We start from the raw sequence: 10,924 nt of genomic DNA on the forward strand, positions 1-10,924 counted from the left end.
CTCTCCAAACACTCTACCATTGATTAGAGAGTAAAAAAGAACTTAAAAGAGTCATTTGACTCACACAGACCTGAAATAGATATAAGAATCATAGCTGCCTTTAGAAAAAATATGAATCTGAAAGACCATATGGTCAAAGCCAAGCTTAAACCTATCTCAGCCACAACCACAAGAGGGCAGCACAGGAGCAGCATAGACTACTTTAAGCAGGTCAGGTGGGTTGAAAACACTGCAAAAGATAAAGTTTACAGAACAGAAAAGACAGCTTCTACACAAACTAAGAACTGTGTCTACCTAATTACATCCCAGATAGCACACATACGTCGTGCCGACGTATTCCCGACGCATCAAGTTCCGTCGCCAAGACGTCGCATGGAGAGCGTTTGCTCATTGGCAAGATATCGCCGAGACGTCGGCCTTTGATCGAGCTCGACCACCGGCCGACGTCTCGGCGATCAATAAAAGCAGGAGCGGGAGCGCCAGGCGCTCCATATATTTAGCCTATAAATAATTCATACGACCTTTATTCATTTAGGTCGGGCCTTTTGAACTAGGTAGCCTACAATATTCTACAATCCTACGTAATAAATAAATAAATTATAATCCCTGTGTGCTGCATGTACAATTAAGAGGCAAAAGTCAAGTTAAAAAAAAACTTTATTCATGCTTCACTCAGGTTAGGCTACAAAACAGCATAAATTCAATCAATAAAACCGTCATCAATAGATTATAACTTGTGAGTCCTCTTCATCAGCATCTCACTCCTCGAAGGCTCCGCTGGCCCCTGACGAATCAAATGGCATTAGGCTCCCCCCTCCTCATTTCATCTGCAGAGGCTGAGAACTGCGGTGAGGAAGAAAAAGAGGAGAAAGATGAAGAAGAGATGTCAGGGCCAGAACAGCAGAGTCACGGAGTGTCTACACGTACAAAGTGTGTGTGTGTGTTAACGATTAGAAATGACTGAAGAGGGACAGGTTTTATGGATATGACGTGCTCAAATAAATCAATAACAAAGTCATTCAAAAAACACACTTTTGCGTGTCTGGTTAGCGCAAGCACAATGATCTACTATGAGTAATATGCTAAATGACAACACGCGCAAACCGCAGTAAATGAGGGTTTTGCGCGTAACCGTTTCCGCCATGGAGAGTGTGGACAGAGAGCTGGATGGATACAAACGCAGAATAAAAATTTGATCCAACGCATTAATAGAGAGAGGGACAAATAAACATATTGTGGAGCTGCAGCATAAGAAACGTAGTTTATAATAAAACCTCAGCTGCTCTGATCAGTGTTGAGCAGCAGCTGCAGGTAACTGGGAGACCTGCTGTCATTCATTGAGCTGGAGCTGGAGCTGCGCACTATGGCACAGAGCTCAGGTGGGACACTCAGGCCACTCGGATCTAAACGCGCTGACCAGAGGGATCACGGACGGAGTGAAGGCAGCGGTGACGTCTCTCAGCCCCGGTCCCAGAGCTGAGCAGCCCGGTACTGGAGAGGGAGGAGAGGAGAGGAGAGGAGCGCACTGGACGAGAGAGATGCGGCGTGCGTAACGGCGCTTAAATGACTTTGATCGCATGATCAACAAAGCTATTTAACCATCTGAACACAACTACTGGGCTCATCATTCATCACATATGATTATGTAACAGCTTGGCCTGATGGTTTTATATCGCAAAGCAGAAGAGGACAACGATATCGCTGCTTACCTGTGCGCACTGCGCAGCTCTCAATTTAAAGGGCAAGACGGCGTGGTTTGGCCTTTAACTCGTTAATTATTCCATTAGTCCAGTTTCTCCGCGAGCCGGTGCAGGTGTCGCAACGCATCACCTGACGGAGATTTTTTACAAATGTATTGACTGATCGATAACATGATAGAAGCTATAGACTATAACAAAAACAAAAAATGCATCACATTTTTGGGTATGCCAGCTTCCTCTGTGGGTGGCACTGGCACACCCGTGGCTACGCCATCTCAGCTGCCTACAGCTGTTGCTGTTACTGTTTTTAACAAAGACAAAAACAGCGCTTGATTACTGAAAGGCAAAGCCCGTGTGGCGCTGGCAGCGGCCACAAATAAGGACGCACTCACACGGGCCAGTTGTTCTGTGCTGAAGCCTGAATGCCCCCTCCCCTGTCCCCGCTGGCCCGCACTCACACCACCTCCAACCCAAGCTGACCAAGCACGGTTTCCTCCGTTGATATATAGAGGGATTAATTGTTTGCCAACACGGTGGATGTGCGCTTTAACCTGACTGCAGAAAGAACGGAGCCTTTAAACACCAGCGGTGATGAGGCGCTGACAACAAGGTGGTTGTGTCCACACACCCGTACTGGTTTATGTGACTTAAGGTGACATTTCGGCGCAGGAGGGAGTGGGAGCGTGGATGCGAGCCAGTCTCCTTCAACCATGCACGGAAAAGGGGAATGATAGGAAAGGTTTTTCTAATTTAATGAGAAACGATGCCCAGGTCAGCAATGCATGACAATAAATATGTGGTTCATTTGTCCCCTCAAGTTACATAAACCAACACAGCGTGGACACACACAACTCCGCTGACGCCGGTGATGTGTAGAAAAAGTGTTTCCATTACACTTTTGCGATACAAGTTTGTATCGGTACGTCTCAAAAACTAAAAACTTTTTTGCGATATTTGAGAGTTTTTTTTTAGAAATGTAGGTGTTTCCATTACCAGTTTTTAATTTCGATATTTAGGTTTTGCGCATTTCAAGGGGAAATGGAAACGCACCTATAGTGACAGTTTCCTCATCACTAAACTTGAACCACCATCCTCCCTCACTCACGTCGTGACGACAGGACAAAGCCTTTTGGACATAGGCTACCTACCTTATATTGTAGCCGATATGCTGTGTTTTCCTCTCTGTATGCCTCTCGTTTCAGTTTTTGCCCCGGTCAATCATCTGGTGCGCATCCGCTGTTTATCAGGCGCTTGCTCACTCGCTCACTGCTCTGCAAAATAAAAAGGAAAAAACACGCCGCGGTCCGGCGGAGAATTGGTAAAGAATTAAGGAGTGCTGGAGTAAACAATGTGTCTTATTTAATGACCAGTGAGATGACAAGTCTTCGTGGTTGCTGCTCTGTGCAGTGTCCGGTCTTGTCATAAATCACTGACAAATCAACCTGATTAAATCTCAGCAACAATCACACTCTCAAGCCCTTTCCCTCTGCCATCGTGTAAAACTTCACTTCCCTGCCTGCCACTTCTTTCTGTAATTTTGATACACATTTGTTTTTACCAATTTCAATTGTCTCAACAGTTAACCAGAGTAGCCTAATATCATTCTCAGGTCAGCCGCCAATCTGCAGGGACAGCGTGTGTCATAAGCGCGAGGACAAAAATGTAGCCTACAGCGTCTGCTATCTATGTAACCATGGTGAGCTCCAGAGACCGAGGCCCAATTCCGATTCTATTTTTTCATCCCTACCCCTACCCCTAGCCCTTAACCCTCGCCCTTGAAACGGAGCTACAAGGAGTAGGGTTGAAAGTCAACCCCTACGAATTGGGACACCACTTCAACAATCACATGCGTCATTCGTCTCTGCTGGCTTTCACATAAGCAGACGTGACGAGCTTTTGCCACAAATCCTCTATTCAGAACCACGTTAACTTAATAAAATAAAATAAAATGTAATGAAGAATGATCGGTTCATTATAAAACATTTATTTATTGATGTAAATGTGGTGATTTCTGTATGTAGGCTACAGAGCCCCGAGGCAGTGCTGCTCCTGTGTCCAAAACACATGAAGCTTCACTTTTAATTCAAACAAATTAATGCGACAATTGTTACATTTCATCAATGAGACCAGCATTTATCTCCTGAAAAGAATGTAACTACGCGGCGGTAAACCTTTAAAACCCTGCGGGTAAGTTAATTAGCGTCCGTCTTTTCTACCGGGACGAGGTCGGGAGGTTGGCTGGCTGACGAGCTCTCTGGACGGGTGGTGTCTCCGTGACGAGCCGTTGATCTGCTCCACAGGTGGAGGCTCCACCGTGGAGCTTCACTTCTCCCCAAAAACATCGGAGCAAACGTCTAAACAGCCTCATGTGGATAAACCGGCCGCACATTGGGATCTAAACAGCTACTTTCTCACATGAAAAAATATTAAAACTTAACAAAATGACGTAATAACAGCGCTACAGTGAGAAATAAATCAGCTGCCGGTTGCCGCAAGATGCATTCTGGGAAACTTGCCATAGCCCTCGGTCCGTAGTGTGCCCCTGAAAAATCTCCGTTTCGAGGGCGAGATAGCCCTACCACGTCCCCCTAACCCTCGTCTGAACCAGGATTGGGACACCCCTACCACTTCACGTGAACGCGCAAAACGAAGGGTTAGGGCCACGGGCTAGGGCTAAGGGGGGAATCGGAATTCGGCCCGAGTCTCCCTCCTTCACTCATCCGCACACCAGCGCCTTGTGCCCGGGCAGCAGGCCGGCCAGCCCCCCCTCTAGTTCTGGAGCTTTTTTTTTTTTTTGCTTTGACAACGGCTTACTGGTCCCGTCACTTCTACCTTTTTCCAGCCAGATAACGTCCAATAGAGGGAAAAAAATAGGACTTAACATTTTATTGGTGTCGGCTGTAACCGTTATGTTAGGATAACTAACGTTAAGTTAAACTAACGTTAACGCCAAATACAGTTATAAATAAGCTGGCACCTGTGCTGGTAGCCTATTATTTCGACCGCGTTGTACCTCGCCACTCACCGGAAACCTTTAACTTTTACAAAATAAACGAAATAGGCCCAACTTTTCTTTTTTTTTGGCAATATATCCCAAGTAACTTACCTGAAACGCACTCCGTCAACGTCTCTGGACCAAACTGGCAGGAGGTCCCGCCGTCTGTGGGCAGGTCTGCGGCCGACTTAAAGCCGACGCACCAGAGACGTTTGATGAGCTGGCACAAATGATATCAAATTTGAAGATATTCGCCCATGGGCCGATGCTTGACAGATGTTATAAATTATAGGGCCGACGTCCAACCTCAGGCCGACGTCGGCCAGACGTACGTGTGCTATCTGGGATGTAAAACTATAATTTTCACTACTTGCTTATAAACAATGCCACGGCGGGCAGAATACATTAAAAGAAGGCTTAGCGTTACCTTTAGAAGAGTTGTGCGCGGCGAGTGTGTCCTCCCCCCACTGCTCTACCTGTACCGAGACACACCTGTGTAGCTACAGCTACGTAACTTAACAACTGACTACTGTCGGCCCCTCGGGACACTGCAGCTGAATCTCACCCATTAAATCATTATCGACCGTCATATTTGCACTGACACGACTCCCAGTCAACATTTAATCCACTTGAAGGAGTTTGAATACTGCGGGAAGCTTTCTGTCTTCTTCTCTGTTGTTAGTGTTTCTGTGTGGCAGCGCTACAGCGCCACACACGCTCCACACAGGCCTAGAGGAGGTACTACAGCGTTCTCTACTGAGCGCACCAGCCAGCTGTGAGGTTTTTTTTTGTATCTAATTGTCACCGTAGTGACTTTGAGACATTGTATATGTTTTATATCGTTATCCACCGCTCCATTTATTGATTATCCGCCGGCTTCATTGTAAACAAATGCACATGGCCAGACAGCCATGGCTGTGAATTGCAATCTGTCAAAATGACGGATGGCCTCAAAATTTTTCCGTCACTGTTTTAAAAAACGGTCAATGACGGAAAATATCCGGTTAACGCGACTCCTGGAACCCAGAGACACCAACTGAAAAAGTAAAAAGTTTATTTTGAGGTTAGGGAAGTGAGGAAAAGGGGGGCGATGGCAGGCCTGCAGGCAGGGCAGAGACTGCAGCAGGAAAAAACAAGTCAGCAACAAGAACAGCCTGGTAGCAGAGGTTCTGAGGCTTGGCTCGGCTGGAACTCGACTACAACAAACCATGTGGATTGAACGACGATCCGGCAGAGACTGACGGTCGAGGCAGGACTGAAGTGCAGACTGGGTGATGAGCTGATGGAACCAGCTGGCTTGATTGCAGCAGCAGGGCAGGTGTGGAGTGGGAGGCAGGCCGGTCCAGGAGAGGAGACAGAGTGCAAGGGGGAGGGGGAACGAGACAGAGACATACAAACAGGTAGAGTAACAAAACAAAAACAGACAAACATGCAACACAAACTGTCACGGCGCTGGCCTCGTGACACATATATTGTTCATTGTGCTTCTAGCCTGTCTAACCTCTACCTGGTCTTTCAAACTTAATATTTTCCTGAATAAACTCGGGCGCCTAGAGGGTTAATCATTTGTTTGAGCGATTAGCAGTAAAGATTAGAGTAACAGGGAGAGGAGAGACTGTATCATACATCATCGGTACGTTATGCGTGCTGACGTTAGCAAGCCAGCAGCGTGACATTTAATCATGTGGACAGGCTACATGAATAAAAACAACAACTTGTGCTTTGTTTTAGATATTCAAGAACATTTTATTGATCAGCTGGCCTCTGACGACTAGAAAAACGTCAGTTACACGTCTCTGATTGATGGTCAAAATGACCTGAGCTCCGGATGGGTCGGACATATTTCACACCGGCTTTTAGACGACCATGATCACATCATGTTGAAGGGATCAGTGAGACATTCACAGACCACGATTTTACCACGATGTGAAGGTAACGGTGAGAAGGCAGAGTAGCCAGGTTGTACAGGTCAGCTGTGACTGCTGCTGCTGACACGCTGTACGTAACGTTACGGTCTAAACACGGACACTCCTCCTGAAGTAAGGGTCAGTAGTTGGGTTTCCATCCAAGTCGTATCGAATTTAAAAGCGGATTTTGTAAAAATGCGCAAAAAGCAAAGCGAATTTATGCCCGTTTCCATTCATTAGTGTTTTGCGATTAGGAGGAGTGCACCGTGAGATTACTCATAAGAGAACGTGAATGTATCCAACAGCTGACACTCAACATCAGGGACAATTTACGTACTTTCTGGACTATAGACTCACCTGTATAATCCGCACCAGCTACATTTTAAAAGAAAATACTGTACATATTGTATAGGCCGCACTTGAAGACGCAGGTTTTCATGTTGTAACATGAGCTATTTACGGTGGCCGAGACGGCTCACACCAAAACAAAAGCCACAACACAAAAACAAAAGCCGCAACACAACAACAAAGCCGCAACACAACAACATAGAGCCACAACACAAAAACAAAAGCCGCAACACAACAACAAAAGCCGCAACACAACAACAAAAGCCGCAACACAACAACATAGAGCCGCAACACAACAACATAGAGCCACAACGGAAGTGAACGAAGACGGACGGCGAGTGACCATATTGGACTAATGTGACGTCACTGGGAACTTTCAAAGTCCTAACGGCTCTGAATCTCTTCTCTGGTGAGCGATCTCGACAGGAACTCGAAAGGTAACGTAAAACAATGAATGAATATATTGTGTTTGTTTTGGGTTTGTATGTTTTCTAATAGCATAACCCTATCTAGTGTATCCTATAACGGTAACGTTAGATAAAGTTACGTTTTGTGAGTGGCTCATGCTCTGTGCGGTGACGTTAGCATTAATGAATGAAGATGTCCGTAACCCTGGAGAAATGAAGTCTGTTAACCGCTAGCTTCTCTAGTTGTAGCAACTTTAGCAATGACCGCACCGTAACAAACAGCGCAGTATACGGATCCACTATCCACCGATCAAAAAGCCACTTACAGCCACAAATAATGCTCAGAACAGCACCAAACGTCATCAACAGACTAAACAGGGTCCCAGCACATAATACGAGGCATCAAACATATGTTAGCTTAGCCTGGTTTCTATTGAGAAGAGACAACTCTGCTCCAGTTAACAGTTATACGCTATGCAGCAACTTTCCGTGTCCAGCACAGAGTCCAGGCACTGACAACACACACCGAGGCCGACTGGCAGCACAAACATCTGGTTTCAGTGGCCACCGACAGGCATTGACCGCCACACTGACCACTTGGTCCAGCATTTAGACGCCCCCAGCTCTCTCCCTCTGTCACTTTTAGCTTCCGTTTCCAGCACATAGTCTCCACCGCAGCTGCCCCTCTTTGACTTTACTCCTCCATTTCCTTCAGCTTGTCTTCAGTAAACTCGGTCTCAAACTGATAGTGGCGCCCATCGAAATGAAACCAGTCGTTGTTGTTCTCATACTCCATAAACTCAGCCGTGTCCGTGATGTCTCCTTCACTGGAATCTAACTGTTATGTAAGTTATCGAAATTTGATTTGAAAATATTTGAAAGGTCAATAATACTCGGAAAAAACAGGATACTGCTCAGATCTTTCAATATACCTCAGTCCTTTTCAAAAACCAGACCCGTGCAGAGACCTTTGGAGGGGCAGGTGCTCAAAAAAAAAGAAGAAAAAAAGAAAAACACCAAATAAAGGCCCGGGCATTTATTTCTTAAATCGCTCAAATCAAAAGGCGTTTATTAGGGCCCTGCGTTTATTTGGGACCTGTCTTTATTAATAGTGTGTCTCCATTCACTCTTAACCTAAACCTCACCAGATATAACTGGACCTCCTTCTGGGGGAAAAAGAGGCTTCACTCCAGGGCAGAGACTGTTCTCAGTTACACTGACCTCCTCGGTCCTGGCCCGCACAGGTACTAGGAGACCGAGACCCCTGTCATGTCGGTCCTCCTCCCTTCCTGATCGACCCCAAGTTGCAAGAGCCCCGCAGACGCCCAGTCTCTCCACTTCTCTGCCACACTTCAGCACCTGTCCTGGGCTACAGTGTTGGCTCACTCCACCATCTTTTTTTTTTTTGAGGGAATGAAGCAACTTACAATAATGCAACGTAAGATAATAGTAAATAGTTTACGCTATTTTTAAAAGGAGTAATAAGTCATTTAAAATGAGGAGCGAGCCGAGCCCACACTGTGCAGCCCAAGACAAGTGCTGAAGTGTGGATGAGAGGAGAGGACAGACCGGGCAGGAGCAACCTCGAGACATGGCATACCCTTTTCAATTAGTTTAAGCTTATGTGTTTGTGTTTAGGCAGGCTATATTTGCATAGTGTATTTTTTGGCAACCAGAAACACACAAATTAGGAGTCGGTCATTAGTATAGGGTATAGTATAGGGTGTGTGTGTATATATATATATATATATATATATATATACTATTTTTGTGTGTACGGTGTAACTGATTTAAAACACACACACACACACACACACATGGATTTTCAATATAATGTTATGGACATGCCAAAGATTATTAAAAAAACACACACACACACACATATGGCCTATAGAGCCTATATATGTATAGGCCTATATGTTATGATTTTTGCTTGGTCAAATCAGATCTGAACTTTTTCACCTTAATTTACAGTTCGGGGACGTTTTTGTCTCATTACAACCCCATGTTTTGATTGCATGATCACTTTCATTGACACTGAAAAAAAACATGCTCACAGCAGGACAGATAATCAGATGGATAATCTGTAAAGTTAATAAATAATTTCACCTTGATGTGGCCAAGTCTTTGTTGTCTTTGTACAAAGAGAATAGCCTATGCGATTTGTATACCCCACTGGAGCATGTTCTCATATGCATACCAAGCCTTGCTTTCAATGAAACACGATCAGTAAAATATATAAAAACAATATAAAATACAAGTAAAAAATGTCAGTTGTTGCTGTATTTTGTTTAAATGGATAAAGCATAAAAGCAGCAAAAGTACTGAGCAATATTTTTGTGTGTTAAAGCACCCTTGATATGTTTTGTTACAGGTGACAATGTACTGCCCCTTCTGTGCATCAGCACTGAATGGACAACCAACATTCTGTGGCTCATGCGGACGAAAGGTTCAATGCATTTTTAATGCTGAACCAGCTGGCACAAGTGAAGGTAAAGTGTGTGTGTGTGTGTGTGTGTGTGTGTGTGTGTGTGTGTGTGTGTGTGTGTGTGTGTGTGTGTGTGTGTGTGTGTGTGTGTGTGTGTGTGTGTGTGTGTATACTATAAGATGAGCTGTGATCTATTGACTATGTCTTAACAATATGTGATTGGTCCCTGCTTAAAGCGGGAAGCACTGGAAAAAGTGCTCTAGCTCTGTTCCAGAGCTACAGAGGCACTAAGGAGAGGGAGAGGCAGTCATGCTTCAAAAAAAAGACCCCACCAAAAGACCAACATGTGAAGGTAATAGGCTACTCATTGTGCCTGTATTTTTTCTGTCATGTACACTACCTATGAAAAGTATTCACCCCTCTTGGATGTTTTTTCCTTTGAAGGAAATTGTGATTAATAACATTTGAATTCTTTTTGACAATATTTTCCACAAAAAAAACTCTTTAATGTTATAGTGAAGCTGAATTCTTTACAAAGTAATGTAAATGTACAGGGTTCCCGCGGGTCCTTAAAAAGTCTTAAAATGTCTTAAATTAAAATCTGCGTAATTAAGGTCTTAAATTGTCTTAAATTTACGGTAAATTTGTTGTCGGTATTAAATTTCCAGACGGTGCATTTAATGCCGATGGGAAAACACTGTGTCCCGCCGTAAAACCTCTAATAGTGTGTATTTGTTTCATTCATGGAAGTTGTGGCCTCCACACGATGCACAACTCTTTCAAGAATGGCTTCACGTTGTGGCAAGTTGAGAAAGTCCTGAAAGCCCTGCACTACCTGTTTCATTGTGCACCTGCAAGGAGAGAAGACTTTGTGTTAGTGACTAAGTGTGACACTTTTCCTCTACCATTTTGTGGGCATCGTTGGCTGGAAAACCTTCCAGCAGTGGAGAGAGCCATTCAAATTTGGCCATATGTTGTCACCTATGTGGATCAAGTCAAAACCAAGAAGCTCCCCAATCCAAGGTCATCATCATATGACACCATCGCAGAAGCCCGGATGGATCCCATTATCCTGGCAAAATTGCACTTCTTCATGACTATCTCAAGAAGTTTTCAGCCATTTCTCAGCAAGTACCAGA

The 10,924-nt window shown here is 44.7% G+C and overlaps 1 long non-coding RNA gene across 1 annotated transcript; it reads right to left on the minus strand.

The window, feature by feature from the left end:
* Nucleotides 1-648: 648 nt before the first annotated feature.
* On the minus strand, nt 649-5,028 carry LOC310986042. The gene is made up of 3 exons (XR_014595388.1): nt 4,807-5,028; nt 2,849-2,971; nt 649-843 (listed from the first exon to the last, which is right to left on the minus strand). It is a non-coding gene; the product is annotated as an uncharacterized lncRNA (long non-coding RNA).
* Nucleotides 5,029-10,924: the final 5,896 nt, after the last annotated feature.

Source organism: Trachurus trachurus (assembly GCF_905171665.1).
Source record: "Trachurus trachurus genome assembly, chromosome: 5".
NCBI classification, from domain to species: Eukaryota; Metazoa; Chordata; class Actinopteri; order Carangiformes; family Carangidae; genus Trachurus; species Trachurus trachurus.